Source organism: Bos mutus, chromosome 7 (genome assembly GCF_027580195.1).
Source record: "Bos mutus isolate GX-2022 chromosome 7, NWIPB_WYAK_1.1, whole genome shotgun sequence".
In the NCBI taxonomy this organism is placed as follows: Eukaryota; Metazoa; Chordata; class Mammalia; order Artiodactyla; family Bovidae; genus Bos; species Bos mutus.
The window spans coordinates 104,668,546-104,684,995 of NC_091623.1; the positions used below are offsets into that span (position 1 = coordinate 104,668,546).

A 16,450-nucleotide genomic window follows, 5' to 3' on the forward strand; every position below is an offset into this window, starting at 1 on the left:
TTATCCTTTCAGGGCTAGTACAGTGCCTGACCTATAGTGTATCATTTCCTAAATATTTACAGAATAAATGAATTTTGGGTAGAAAGTGCCACATATGGATCCAACCAAACTATCACAGAATTCAAAGGAAGGAATACATTTTAGGGTGCTAATTAAAACTCCAAGTAAAGAACTGCTGAGAAGTTGGGTGAGATGCTCATGCAGTGCTGCACTGCACATGTGTGGACCTAGTGACCTCAGCAGATGAGTGGTGTGCAATGTGGTCCTGGCAATGTCAACATGGTGAAGACATTCTGCATGTACCTGTTCGTGACCTGGGAACTCATGCTAGGGCGCTGCTGTCACTGGTGCTCAGTACTGCCCCTGCCCTATGCTGGGGGCCACAAGGTCAAGATCAGGAGAGAATCAAGAGTGGAAGTCTATCATGGTGATGAAGCTGAGCCCAGAGCTGCATGTACACTGCAGTTCAGTTCAGTCACTCAGTCATGTCCAACTCCTTGCAACCCCATGGACTGCAGCACACCAGACCTCCCTGTCCATCACCAACTCCCAGAGTTTACTCAGACTCATGTTCATTGAGTTGGTGATATCATCCAGCCATCTCATCCTCTGTCATCCCCTTCTCCTCCTGCCTTCAATCTTTCCTAGCACCAGGGTCTTTTCCAATGAGTTAGTTCTTTGCATCAGGTGGCCAAAGTCTTGGCGTTTCAGCTTCAACATCAGTCCTTCCAATGAATATTCAGGACTGATTTCCTTTAGGATGGACTGGTTGGATCTCCTTGCAGTCCAAGGGACTCTCAAGAGTCTTCTCCAGCACCACAGTTCAAAAGCATCAATTCTTCAGTGCTCAGCTTTCTTTATAGTCCATCTCTCACATCCATACATGACTACTGGAAAAACAATAGCTCTGACTAGATGGACCTTTATTGGCAAAGTAATGTCTCTGCTTTTTAGTATGCTGTCTAGGTTGTACATGTTGTCATAGCTTTTCTTCCAAGGAGCAAGGGTCTTTTAATTTCATGGCTGCAGTCACTAACATCTGCAATGATTTGGGGGCCCAAAAAAATAAAGTCTCTCACTGTTTCCATTGTTTCCCCATCTATTTGCTATGAAGTGATGGGACCAGATGCCATGATCTTAGTTTTCTGAATGTTGACTTTTAAGTCAACTTTTTCACTCTCCTCTTTCACTTTCATCAAGAGGCTCTTCACTTTCTGCCATAAGGGTGGTGTCATCTGCATATCTGAGGTTATTGATACTTCTCCCGGCAATCTTGATTCCAGCTTGTGCTTCCTCCAGCCCAGCATTTCTCATGATGTACTGTGCATATAAGTTAAATAAGCAGGGTGACAATATACAGCCTTGACATACTTCTTTCCCAATTTGAAACCAGTCTGTTGTTCCATGTCCAGTTCTAACTGTTGCTTCCTGACCTGCATACAGATTTCTCAGCAAGAAGGTCAGATGGTCTGATACACTTAATCTTATCAAAATGAATGGAAGTAAAGCAATCTGAAGGAAATTCAAGACCACAAAACTTATTGAACTGAAATACTGGATTGGCCAAAAAGTTTGCTCAGATTTTTCCATAACATCTTATAAAAAAAAAAAACCAGGATGAACATTTTGGCCAAACCAATACATCATACTCTTTATACCAAGAATAACAGTGTTGTGAGAAAGACCATCCTGCTAAGTCATGATGGAGGCGGAAGACAAACAACAGCCCTGGAAGACAATCTTTCCCTTGGAATTACCTAAAATGGAACTTCATTTTCATCTGAGTGGATCCATTAGTTCTAATGCCATGAGGAAATTAGTACACAATAAACCAGGTCTTAAAAATCCATGACTAGATGACTATGATTAACAAGGGAAAGAAAAGAACTTTGGAGGAATGTCTCCAAAAGTTTCAAAGTATTCATCAGCTTGCTACTGAAGAGATGTTCATGGCCACAAAAGATGTTATTAAAGAATTCACAGATGATGGTGTCAAGTGCCTGAAACAAAGGAACACACCCAGAAAAGAAACTACGGAATGACTGAAAAGACTTATGTGGAATTTGTACTTGATACTATAAAACAGTCTGAAAAAAGAGAACAGAGACACTGATGTTAGGTATTTGACAGCAATCAACAGAAGAGGTGGCCCTTCAGTAGCTGAGGAGACTGTTAAGCTTCCTGAAGAGTTCTTCCTTTCTACTGAGGACACAGTTCTTGGGTTTGACCTCAGTGGAAACCCTATGGTAGGACAAACAATATTCCTTGGAACTTTTTTAGAATCTGATAAAACATATCTTCATTTGCCATTACATTTTACAGAGATCCCAAAGCAAAAAACTGAAGGAAGGATGGATGGATGGATAGATGGATGGATGGATGGATGGAAGGAAGCAAGCAATCAATGAAGGGGGGGAAGAAGAAGGAAAGGAAAGGAAATTAGGGAAGGGAAAGGAGGGGAAGAAATAAGAAAGAAACTTATGTATTCCTGGATCTGCCTCCTGATAGAATTAGTCATGGGACATTTCTCAGTTTCCCTGAGGGAAGATCCCTGGATCCAGTGGACTTTGTAAGGCATCGCTAGATACCACTGGGTAAAGCTTAGGGCTTCAGTTCCCACAGCAACGCTCTGTTCCTCTTGCCCCACCCCCAGGTTGCAGTTCATATGGAGAGAAGTACTGTTTTAAGAATATAAATGTCATTTAGAAAAAAAATGATTTAAAGTAGAGTTGGGGGTAAAGTGGTTATTAAGATTCCTGTCTGGAGGTTTGGACTATGTTAACCTAGGAAAGTTATCCTCTATGAGCCCCAATTTTTACATCTATACAGTTGAGATGACAAAAATTACTGCTGGGAAGTCAAAATGAAGCAGTACATTAGGAACTCATCTGAGCGCTCTGTCCTTTGTAAGTGTTCAAATGTTTGTCATGGTCACTGCTGCTGCTGTTGCTACTTGTCTTCCAGCATTATTATTAGGCAAAATTGGGAGAGTAGGCATTTTATGCAGAAGTGCCCTTCTGAGGAAATGAAGAGACGTGAAGAAATGTCCTGCCCTCAGGTATAAAGATGACTCGAGGCGTCAGCAAAAAAGGCTACAGGTATCTCATGCTGAGAGAGAGAGACTCCTCTGAACTGAGGAATCAAATGCTCAGAAAGTAAGAGAGCTGGTGAAACCATGCTCCATTCTTGTTTTAAAGAGCTGAATGTCAAAATGAAGAGCCCAACATAGGAGCCCAATGCGTGTGTCTTTTCCACTAAACACACAGCTGAGGCACAGTGACTGCCATTTTGTTCTCAGGAAATGATCCCCTGGGAATGTGGGCTGCCGTCTCTTATTCTTTCTGGAGAAGAGTGATGTGTCATTAGACATCTTTTCATCTAGAAGAGTGATACCAGCTCTATGTCTAACCACCTAGTCTTTTCCAAAGGCTGCCCAAACAGAAATGTGAAAAGATGGGACTTGGTCCTTATGCCTAGGATTACGGGAGAGTGGGTGTGCTGGTATAAGTGATCCTTTAATTGGCTCTTTTTATGAAAGCTGGGACATGCATAGAACCTATTAGGAGGTTTTCAAAATATGTGAAATTATTTAGCTACTTATAAGATAGATCGGTTTACTACTTTCTCGAAGATGCCATTTCCTGACGATGCTAATTATGGAGGCATTTCAGAATAATGACCTCATAAAGTTCAAGCATCTGTCTCTGTGTGCAGACTTAGATAACACACAGCTATGACCTCACTCAGGCCAAGGGCAGGTCTTAATAGCTTGAAAGGACTGTGGTCAGAAAAGGAGTTTGGCTTAAACTGTTTTCCCTCTTAACTGTTTAATAAAAGGAAGTGTCTCATTGCAGTTGCTTATTTCCTCCATGATTCCATGGGGTTAGGGCCATGGTACCTTCGGGTCATTAGACAAAATGAGAGTAATGTCTTGGGATAGATTGGGAACCCCAAAACTCAGCCTTGTACTCCAGTCATTGGAACACTTTGGTTATTTTATTCCATCACACTGGTCATTTAGAGTTGAAGAGTCTAAAGATACTAGTCATTTCTAAAGGCTGATTAGGGCATTTTCCCTGGGGAAAGAGCTTCTCTACAGAGGAACTCCAAGATGTCCAAGAAGATGGGCTCTGTGTTTATTGAGAGACAGGAGAGGTGTTCAGGCAATGACAGAGCCCATGGTACTGGGGAGTAAAACGAACTGCTGCCCATACGTAACGGAGGGTCGGAGGCAGAGTGAGGTAATGTGAGCCTTATAAAAGCATAAGGAAAAACTAGGACCATCCACTTATTTAAAATGGAAAAAGGAATGTGTGTTTTTATCCCAATGCCCATCAAATTTCTTTTAGGAAAAAAGAAGTGAGAGTAGGAGGAAATTAGGCGTAGGAAAATATACAATTTCTTGGCCTTTCAAGCATCTTAACATCTGAGGCAGGTCAGGAAAACCATGGTGGAATGAAGAATCTGGATTCAGGAAACATAAACTCAAGTGTAGATTCTACAGCTGTCACCTGTGTGACTTGAGGACAACATTCCCCTGCCCCCCCCAGCCTCCACCCCTTGCCTTTCATATAAGGGAGTTAGATCAAACCTCTATAGGTTCTGTCTTTTCTGGCATTCTAGGGTATGATAACAAGCTAAAACAAGGATACTGTTTTCCAATGTGTAAGACACAAGAAAAAGTACACAGTGAAGTGACCTATAAATTTTGCTGAACTTTAAATGTGAATTAGATGCAAACATGGAATTAAAAATTAGCATGAAAATCATTATCCTCTGTAGTTTAGGAAGTATAATGCAGTTGCTTTGCAGTGGGAAGAATGAATTTTGCACATCCTGAAATAAGCACTGAAAAATGTTAGAAGAGATAGACGCTACAGTAGTCTAGGCTTTTTTCCCCTTTGTTAAGACTTTTTCTTTTCTCATTTTGCATCCATGGTTAGATGGGGGACAAACATCCTTGAGATTCTACACGGGTCAATGGTACAAGGATGTAGAAGAATGTCAGGTCACCTGAGCACAGTCATAAGTAATGACATCATACATAGGTTTATATGACCCAGATGACCTGAGGATATACAGCCTCTGGTCAACCTGAGGTAGTATCTACCTGTCCTGAAAGAAAGGAAAGTTTATGCAATTGTTACACTTGAACTTGAGCTGAGAAAACAGCCTTGGAGACGGGAATTCATGCTTACTGAATGCCACAACATATGTTAACATTTGACACATTTTGTTTCATTTAATCCTTATGCTAAAAGCACCCTATCAGAATGGGGCTGATTCCCCGGTGGTTCGGTGGTAAAGAATCCACCTGCAATGCAAGAGACATGGGTTCAATCCCCAGATCAGGAAGATCCCCTGGAGGAGGGCACAGAACCCACACTGGTATTCTTGCCTGGAGAATCCCAAAGACAAAGGAGCCTGGTGGGCTACAGATCACGGGGTAAAGAGTCAGATACGACTGAAGTGACAGCATGCACACACTCTATCAGAATACAGTTTTTAAACATTGTTTGATTTTTTGATTCCTATTTGTAAAATGGGGACGTGAAACCTTGACGAAGGTAAGTAAGGTCTTACAGCGTGTAAATAATATTGGATTGGCCAAAAAGTTCACTCAGGGAGCTTACGGAAAAACCCAAGTGACCTTTTTGGCCAACTCAATATAAGCTGAAATTGAAATCTTCCCTGACTCTGAAGCCAGTCCTCCTCCACAGTACCTCATCACCTTCTGAAATCCTAGTTTTCATTCTAGTTCTGCCTTTGTTTGACTGTGGTACCTGAAAAATAACCACTCAGTTTACTCATCTGTTAAAAACCACAACCAGCCAATTGACCAAAACAGTGACTATTTGGCCTCTGTTCATCTTCCATGGTTTGTGGGTGGACATTACAGTACCACATTTAATTCTCTAGGAGCAGTGCCTCCGACAGTCATGAAACATGGTGGCCCTCAACTTTAAAAGGTCCTTGTACAACCTGAAACTATATGTAAACTGTACCATATATTTATATATTGGTAATGTTTTAGAAAAGAGTCCAAAGCTTTCCTAAGGTCTCAATGGAATTCGTACCTCCAAATGCTTTAGAACCTCCTGATCAGTAGATCTCCTTGTGATATCATCTAGCTCAAGCATCTGTAACAAACTGAAATAAATTAAGGTTTGGTACATGAAGGGAGTTCAAAGACAGAACTTACACTTGCACCAAAGATTATGCAATGTCATGGAAACAGACCTGGCAAAGAATCGAGGACTCTGGATCTGGCTTATTCTGCCTTGTCACTCAAAGAGATGTTAATTCCCTATCTCTCCTCTTGTAAACAGTTATTATAAAACCAAATGTGATAATATGGATGAGAATACTCCTGAAAATATAAAGTTTCCTGCAAAAGTATGACATTAACTGTGAGATATTAAAGTATCAAGTCGTTTCACTAGTTGTCAACTGAGAAAGAGGGAAGATTGTGAGCTCCATCAGCAAGATTTAGAAGCCCTGCTTTTTCATCCTTCAGCAAGGTCTTACATCTGATACTTATGTGTAAATTTCCTTGACTTTAATGAGAATCAGTTGCGAATACAGCTCGCAGGGTTCAGATGGAGATCATCACCAATCTGGGAGCTGATAAATAGAACTTAAGTTTCTTCCCTAGGCAACAGTATTTCATCGTTTTTTAAAATCTCCTTTATTCCATGAGGCAGGGGTTCTTAAAGAATGGTCCAGAGTCAGCAGCATGAGCATTACTCAGGATCATGTTAGAAATGCAAATTCTCAAGCCCCACCCTTGACCTACTGAATCAAAAATTCTAGGGGTGGGCTGTTCAGTCTGCAGTTTAACACGCTCTCCAGGGAATTCTGATACACTACAAGCTCAAGTTTGAGAACCACTGTCATAAGTGATTATCCCAGGACAGACCTCCTGGGCTACTGTGTTGGTTATGGGAAGTCGAAAGAGAATGACAGAGTTCCAGTAACCTGGAAGAGGATCTAGCACAGCTCACTAAAGGGCAGAACACGACGGGGCACGTTCAGGGCTCCCCTGGTGGTCTAGTGTAAAGGATCTGCCTGCTAATGCAGGAAACACAGGTTTGACCCCTGGTCTGGGAAGACCCCATATACTGTGGAGCAACTAAGCCCGTGTGCCACAACGACTGAGCCAGTGCTCTAGAGCCCAGGAATCGCAACTACTGAGCCCATGTGCCTAGAGCCGGTGCTCCGCGACAAGAGAAGCCACCACAATGAGAAGAAGCCTGCACACTGCAACTAGAGAACAGACCCTGCTCGGAAACTAGAGAAAGCCCACGAAGCAGGAAAGACCTAGAACAGTCAAAAATAAATAAACATAAATCTTGAAGTGCAAGTTGAGGGTGTTTTCACAGGTCTAAGTGAGGCAGCTACACTCAGTCTTATGCAAACAGAGGTTTCTCAGAGAAAGAAATGCCTAAATTTAGGTTTCCAAAGGATGAGAGAACTGGTCATTTTAAAGCGGAGAAAACTAAGATTTAGGGCACTTGGACAACTGTACTCCAGGTCACACTCTGCGAGCAAAAGGTAGTGTTGGGATTTGAATTCAGGTCAGTCCAATTCCAGAGTTCTTGCTTTTAACCACTACAGTTTGGCTGTAAAATAGGTTTTATCAAGCCTGTCAATCCTGATAAATTGATAATGGCTTCCAGGAAGGCTGGTGATGAGGACTCTGAGACCTGGGCTGGGCTCAGCAGGAAAGGATGCCACAATCAATTAGTGATGTCTGCCTTGGGTACAGAATAGGGGAGTGTATGTGTCATGCATGCGTTTGCTGACCCTGCACAGCAGAGTACTGCCTCCAGGACTTAGCACAAAGAGGGACAGACCTGCATAGCTGTCTCTTATTCATGGAAGATTGTCTCTGACTTTAAGGAACTTATAGCTCTGTGGCATCAGTGGGCACCTATTATATGTTACTAGGAGGTAGTCAGTGACAGCTGAGGATGTTATGAGCTGATGAAGCATTCATTAAGAAAGGGAATGAAGTTTTCTTCAAAAAGTGAAGCTGCTGATTAAGTGTAACAGTGAAAAACAAACAACGATAACGAACAATCTTATGAACCTAAGCTTCAAAGTTTGTAGGACAATTCACTTTCATTTTTTACTTCTGTTATTTCCATCAACATGGCAGATGTTGATATGATAGAAAATGTCACTGTTCGCATAACATGTCAAGTTGGGACTCTCGTGCCTAGGGGAAACTTAAATTTAGAAACGCCACCCAAAAAGTATGCATTCAACATACCTAATGGCTCAACTGCAGAGTAGTTTAGAAGTTACTATCAGTCAGAGGGACTGAGAGCGTGGCTCTTTAAGGCAAAGATGGTACTAAGTTAGTGCCAGTTTGCTTCACACATGGTTTACGGTGTTGAGAAGACGGTAGGTGAGCTCTTTGAAGGGTAATCAAATACTGTTTTCACAATATATTTGTTAAACCGATGTATGGATTGAAACAACAGTAACAACACAACAGCAGCAACTGTTTCTAATAATCAGAGGAAATCTGATGGGTACCATCAAGTTGAGAGTCATGGGAAATGACTTCTGGATGAATTTCCTTTTCAAAACTTCTTTTTCACTTCTCCCTGTCTCAACTTCACACTGAACTGTTATAAAAACACTTTTTATCCTTGAAATTAACAATTTTTGGAAGGAACTTGTGCCCTGGACATAGAGATCAAAAGGAGAAGATGATCTCCCCCAAAATCCCAGGTCAGAGCTGTTGGCCACCTGGACATTTCTCCCCAGGAGTTGTGAACATTCATCTCTCAGTAATCATGACTTGGACAACCCACGTGTACCCCCGCCCCCATTATCAGAGGCTCACTTTACGGTTATGGGCAGCCTTGGGTTTCAGCATCTGAACAACTGGGGCGTAAGCCTCAGTGGTCCCCCACCTCAGGGTTCTGCCTGCTGATAGAGCTCCCCTAACCCCCACCTACAGTTATCAGGAACTGGCTTCCCACTGGTCCTCCTCCCCCAAAGCATTTACACCAGAGATGATGGGGGAGCTTATCACCTTAAGATTTATTTACCTTATCTCACATTGGGAGAAGAGATTTGACAGTACCGAGAATCAAAACATTTCTCTGCCCAAGTCCTGCTGACCAGTGCAGAATTATCTCTGATCCATTTTACATTTTAAACATTATCTGAAACCTCAACAAGGAGAAAAAGAAAACATGACAGCCGTCTGTGGAAAACAGGCCCTGGGGTGCAGGCTGATAAGGACTTCACCTTTAGATAATCATCTGGAGAACCATAAGAAATGGACTCAATGTGCAGAGGCTGTGTATCTTTGTATCTTAGCATCTTCTAAGGTACAAATTCCAACACGAAGAAGGTGCCCTGGAGACCAAGGCTGGGGGGTCTCTAGTTTAGATTATACGTTCTGAAAGAGGAAGAGAACCATTTAAAGGTTCATATTGAATACACTGAACCCTGAAGCTTCTCTTTTGCAGGGCTCCTGATCCTTTCATGGAGCAGCGAAATACCAAGTCAGTTCAAAGAAACTGCCTTATTGGCTGTGCATCCTTCACCCCTGGTTGGTTTTGTAATGTGTATCCCAAATACATCCCTACCCATTGAGCAGTTCTGGTGCTGAAGCTTAGCTACGTGCTGTCATTGTCCAGCCTTCTCTCTTTAACCCAGGTCCATGGCTGTTTTCTCCTTCATTCCATGGAGAGAGACAGTGTAGTTCTTTGGGTTGAGCCCAGGGTTGAGGGTAGGAACAAGATCCGGTTTCTATATCTGCTTCTGCCACTGTCATCTTACATGACTTTGGACAAGTATCTTCCTCCTCCCAGCAGCCCAGTGATCTGCTGTTAGTGCAGGACTGGCTTCCCTGGTGTCTCAGACAGTAAACAATTGGCCTGCAATGTGGGAGACTCGGGTTTGATCCCTGTGTCAGGAAGATCCCCTGGAGGAGGGCATGGCAACCCACTCCACTATTCCTGCCTGGAGAATCCTATGGACAGAGGAGCCTGGCGGGCTACAGCCCATGGCATTGCAAAGAGTTGGACATGACTAAACAACTAACACTCATCTCTAAGGAGACTTTCCACCCTAACATTCTAGATCTTCAAGGGGACTGGAATTCTGGGTTCAACTGAAATTGGTGTAACCAGAATTTGCCAACTTTCTCCTCTCTGGCATGAAGCATCACGCTAGGCATCACAGGGGATATGCTTCTATAAGATCTCTCTCTCTGAACCACAGCACTCACAGGCAAGGGGCGAGTGGGAGAGAAAAACAAGTTTACAGTTATCTCTGGTGCACAGCAGAACATACTGTGTGCTATGAGGAAAGTACAGATGATTACAGGGTCTAAAAGAGGCAGAAATTGCATCTATTTACAAAAAGTCAGACTCACACTTCACGGCATTTCAGACGAGCCTGTCAGGGAGGGAATTCAGACAGGACACAACTTAGTTTCTATAGCAACATTTACTGAGCAGGTCTTTTGTGCCAGCCACGGTTCTGAGTACTTTGTACACAATAACCCTTTATTCCTCTCAGTCTTTTGATATTGAGACTGTGATTATTATTCCCATTCTGCACATGAAGAAACTGAGGCATACACTGCTTAAGTAACAGGCCACAAAGAAAGGGGTATGTGTCCGGATTCAAACACAGGCCATCTGGTGGACAAGCTCCCATTGTCAATCTGGTGGCTCTACTGATTGTGACACATGGAAAACCATTGACTCTGGAAACTGGAGAATGATATTTTACAATTCAGTAAAATAGTGGATGTAAATATGATTTAAATGATACAAAGTTCTATATATTCTTCTGTTTGTAAAGGCTTTTTTGATGTGGATCATTTTTAAATTATTTATTCAATTTGTTACAATATTGCCTCTGTTTTGTGTTTTGGCCACAAGATATGTGGGATTTTAGTTCCCCGACCAGGGATTGAAACTGCATCACTTGCATTGGAAGGTGAAGTCTTAACACTGGACTACCAGGGAAATTCCTATATACTTTTTTTGAATTTATTTATTTTTAATTGGAGGGTAATTGCTTTACAATATTGTGTTGCTTTCTGCCGCACATCAACATGAATCAGCCATCGGTATACCTAAGTCCCCTCCCTCTTGAACCTCCCTCCCCTCTCCCACCCCATCCCACCCCTCTAGGTTGTCACAGAGCACCAGGTTGAGTTCCCTGTATTATTTACAACAAATTCTATATATTTTTAAATAATAGAAGAAAGCAGAAGGAGCAGCATGAAGAGAAGTCTGAAGGTGGTAAAGTGCAAGGTGTATATATTTAGGCACGTGTTTAGGGCAGAGTGATCATCCAGAGAGTCCCATGAGTAAGGGCTACCTGATGGGTCAGGCCTGGGGTCTCTTCCTCAGAGTTACACCTTGGGTAGTTTCCACTCAAGGCTTTACTTCATCTCATCTCTATATCTATGCTAGGCCTTGACTGTGCTCTCTAAAGTAGAGAATGACAAATGTAGTCCATTTTCCTCATGTTTTGCACTGTTGAAGCTCATGCCCAGAATGCCAACACAGTTCTCATCAGCATTTGAGTTCAGCCACAGCATTTGAATGAAAGGACTAGACCCTTAACCCTCAAAACTAATACAGGCATTGGCACATTAGTTTCAGCAAAATTAGCCCATGTAAGAGCGACACTAGGGACAATCCCAGCATAAAGAAATAGACTCATCTCAGGAATGTCTGTGCAGTAAGATGTGTTACCATCATCTTCTCAATGCTGTCCAAGGCAGCATCTTCAGATGGTGTCCAGGTTACCATAGGAACTGGTGGTAAAGCTGAAGGGATACGCTAAGAAAAGGGCACCAACTCAAGGAATACTCGGTGGGAATTACACTGGACTGGCACCAGAAGATCTGAGTTTGAGCCCTAGCATGACTGATTTTTGACTGATTGCCCCTAGAAACTGGAGGAGGAAATAGCAGCCCACTCCAGTATTCTTGCCTGGAGACTCCCACGGACAGAAGAGCCTGGTGGGCTACAGTTCACGGGGTCGCAAAGAGTTGGACATGACTGAGCGCGCATGCACGATCCTTTTCTGTAAAACGGCACAACTGATACAGGTGCTCCTTAAAGCATCTTTGAGTCTGAAAGCCCAGAGCATGCAGGTTATTTTAAGCAGAAACTTAACTAAAGCTATTCTTAGGCTCCCAACTAGAAGCTACATGTGATTTTGCATCTCCTACTAACTGCAGAGGTCACGTTTTCCACTGCTTCTTGCTCTTATCTCTCTCAGCTACCAGATGCTGCCGTTTACAAAGCAACAACAATAATAATGTGACAACAGCAACAGACATAGTGGAGGACAGGAACTGTGCTAGCAATACATTTTCAACGCATTCAACTCTCAGAGCAGCCCCACTGGGTGGGTATCATCATTATTTCTGTAACACAGATGAGGAAGCCAAGGTTTCAGAGTTAATCATTAACTTGCCCAAGAGACAGTGGGGAACTGAGTCCAGTCTGTCCGTGGCACACCTGTGCTCTTAGCCACCTAGATATCCAGCCAGGACTGAACATAAGGGTATGAACCTAGGTGTCCCAGGCGGCCCTGGAGGCCACTTGCCTTTGAAAAATGATTTCTAAAGACTTTTTCATAGGGACCAGAGCCTTTCTTCCTCAGGAAGAAGGAAGTCACTAACTCCAGAGAGAGAATAGGACAAGCAGTCCTTTCCCTAAAGTGAATTCTGATGATACAAGAGTGGACAGGCGTCCATTGAAGAGAGAAAATCAGAGGGAGAAAAGTAGCATGAGGAAAGTGCAATTACTCACTTTCTTGGTGATCTGAGAGACACTCCACACAGGAGCCCCCGACCTCTGCCCGACATTGTTCATTGACCCTGACTGAGCGTGCATGGAAAAGTACACCAGGATGTGTGGGTGTCAGTGGAGGGGGAGTCACGGCTCATAGATTAGACAGAATGAAGGAACCAGCTGCATGGACCAGCCTCACTTAGAAAGCATCTGTTCCCAAAGCCCTATTAAGTGCCAAGCACACAGAACCATTCCTGAGACAGAGCCCCTGTGCTCCTTGTGTGAGACAGGAGACAAATCCAGGCTTGGCTGGCATTAACGCCAGACGCTAAGTGCCATATGAGTCTAAACAACTTGCTTTGGGCGTAGAGTGGAGGGAGGATCCACTCCGCAGCTAACTCCAACACAAGGCAGAAAGTGCTACAAGCTCTAATGAAAGCACAGGCTGAGAGCTCCAGGAGCTCAGAGAGGGATGGGTGGATTCTGACTGGGGTTAACACTGAAACGGTGGTGTTTGAGTGGAATCTTGAAGAACTGAAATGAGTGTGAAAGGGCTGAGATGAAATTCCTTTCATCTCTGGGATGTCAGTATAAAGAAAAAGTCAGTTTGTCTATGTTTGCGTTTCTGAAGGCAGAATGGCTGCAAACATCAGAGTCGAAGTTCAGAATGATCTGATTTTGACTTCCGGATCTGCCGTGTCTGTGTGACCTTAAATCTTGGTATCGTCATCTGTAATAGGAGATACTAGTATCTTTTTCATGGGATTGTTGTGGGGAATAAAGAAATTAACTATGGTGAATGTTTAGTAATGCAAGTGTCTAGCAAATAATAGATGATAGCTTTTACTGTAGTATGATTACTGATGCACTGAACATTATCTAGCTCATCTGGACAACACGTGACTATTCAGCCATGCTGGATATTCGGACAACTTCCAGAATTAACTAAATGCACCTGCATAGTCCTTGGCACTTGTCTTCATCCTGGGTGCATTTTCCCTCTCTCCAGACCTTTGCACAGCCAGCACCTTTGTCCACTCCTGAATCACAGTTTTGCCCTTTTGGTTTGCATTTTGGTGTTCTCGTCCATACAATGGACTAAATTCCTGGGTCTCGTTTTCTCACTTCTTCATGCAGTACGGTTCTGCACTGGAGGGTACACCCTTTGAGGTGCTTTCAGATCCAGCAGTGAAGGCACCGGGCCATTATGACAGTCAGCTTCTCGAGTGAAGTCCTGCCTTGTTCATGGCCAAGTTTTCTCTGTCTCCTGTTCATCGTGCTACTGAGAATCAACAGAGGACACTGGAACCACAGGGAACTAGAACCAAATCTTCTGTTTTACTAAGGAGCACCACACAGGCCAGAGACAGGAAAACATTTGTCAAGTTTCTGTAGAGAGGCAGGCAGGGGTGGGTCTGCGCACTAGACCCTAAGTGTGGAAACTCACGGGTCAGTGCACCCTGTATGACTTCCCGTGACCTCTGTGCCTTTGCTCTGCAGACCCAGGCTTTGATAAGGTCAAAGATGCATTTCCTTCTGTCCCTTCATCCCCCTTGCCCACCCTCCTGACTATGGGTAAAACTGGAAAGGGCAGCCCCCTGGAGGTCCATTTGGACACACATTTACCACTCCTGCAAGCATCCTTGGATGTCGCTTACATACCACGTACTGACTTTGAGGCCTCACAGTCTGGAGACCAGCTGACAGGAAGAGAGGCAAGAAGACTGAAAACACTTTAAACAGCCTTGGAATTAAAGAAGTGAGAAGGAAGGCAGGAAACATTTGTGATGACCAACATCATAGAGAAGTGATAAAAATGAGGAGACCTTAACACTTGCCTTCTGCTCCCCTGAGATCAAGGATATAAAGGCTTTTCATCTCACATGACAGCTCCAGCTGTTTGGTGGTGGTGACCAGGCTGCAATAGATTTCAAAGCAGCGCCTGGGCTCCTCAGGCAAGAAGGCTAGGTAGAATCCTGTGTCTGCCCCAGGCTCCCTCTCGAGAAGCATTCACCCTTCCCTCTGAATATACAGAACATGCTATACTTCTACTTTAAAATTTATTTCATTTTCTCATGTCCAGTTTTTATTCATGAATCATGGGTCTGTCTTCCTCTTCACATTAGAACATTCCTCTTAAGATGCAGATGTAAGAACAGACTTGTGGACACAGCAAGGGGAAGAGAGGTGGCAGATGAATTGAGAGAGTACCACTGACATATATACAAAACAACAATATTATCATGTATAAAACAGATAGTGGGAAGCAGCTGTCTAGCACAGGGAGCTCAGCTCGGTGGTCTGTGATGACCTAGAGGGGTGAGATGGGGCGGGGTGGGAGGGAGGCTCAAAAGGGAGGAGATACATGTATACTTATAGCTGATTCAAGCTGTCGTACTGCAGAAACCAATACAACATGATAAAGCAATTATCCTCCAATTAAAAATAAATTTTAAAAAAAGAACATCCCTCTTAAAGGTAGGCCCCACAACAATACAATTATGCAATTGCACTGTATCATATGTGATACATGATATAACAATATTGTATTGAATCATATATAATGTGCTTATGACGCTATTTATGATGACGTTAATTATATGATGTTAATTATTCAGTGAATATTATGGTTAGATATACTGCAAGGTACTTTAGCTTAATAGTAAGAACTCACCTGGTGGGATCAGACATGGGTAGGTTTGAATGCTAGCTCTACCTTTATCAGTTCTCTGACTTCTACCTACCTGTGCCTCAGTCCATTTATAAAATAATAATAATAGTGCATACTTTCTAGGACTGTCACACAGATTTAAACAGTTTATTACTTTAAAATGTGTAGTTAGTTCCTAGCATTAAAGGGCTCAATATACACAGCAGCTAGTAGTAATATCAGAAATCACCACTATCATCACCATCGTCGTTTGTTGACAGTTATTATGCTGGTAACCAGAATCCCCAAATCCTCCATCAGCTCCTGTCTTTCCTTAGATAGGAGAGGGAGAGATGCAAAGAAATAAACTGAAGGAAAGAAAAGAAATCCAGTGCTTCTTACTCTGTGGTTGTTGCACCAAACCACACGGTGGGCTTCTGTGCACTGAAGGATCCCTAAAAGCTTCTTTCCGGAGGCTGTCCCCTAACCTTGGCTCTGTGGATGCCAGCCCTCTGGAGACAAGAAAAGACTAACCTAAGGCAATGAAGGCGCTTCCCAGGTGGCTCAGTGGTAAAGTACCTGCCTGCCAATGCAGGAGACACAGGAGACATGGGTTCGATCCCTGAATCAGGAAGATCCCCTGGAAAAAGAAATGGCAACCCACTCTAGTATTCTTGCCTGAGAATCCCACTGACAGAGAAGTCCAGTGGGCCTCAGTCTATGGGGTCACAAGGAGTCAGACACAACTTAGCAACTAAACAACAAACAACAAGGCAATAAAGGGGTGAGGGGAGAAGTTTTGCCTAATTTCTCAAATAAGGCAGGTCCAAGCTTTCCACTCAAATCTTCAGGGTGAAAGAGGTCCATCCTACCCACACTCAAAGCTGCCCCAGGCTTGCCTGTCATGTCAGAGAAACAACGCCAGCAGCTGTGGCACCACGGCCCAAACTGGTCTTGCTACCTCCTTACTTGTTTCGAGGGGAGGAGCAGGGGGAGTGGGTTATCCTAA

The 16,450-nt window shown here is 43.3% G+C and overlaps 1 protein-coding gene and 1 pseudogene across 4 annotated transcripts in view; both read left to right on the forward strand.

Annotated features, from left to right (window-relative positions):
• GRIA1 (glutamate ionotropic receptor AMPA type subunit 1) overlaps positions 1-16,450 on the forward strand; it is a 350,905-nt gene that overhangs the window by 159,735 nt on the left and 174,720 nt on the right. The gene's annotated exons all lie outside the window — the stretch shown is intronic.
• Positions 1,700-2,605, forward strand: LOC102268536 (N6-Methyl-AMP deaminase-like; annotated as a pseudogene).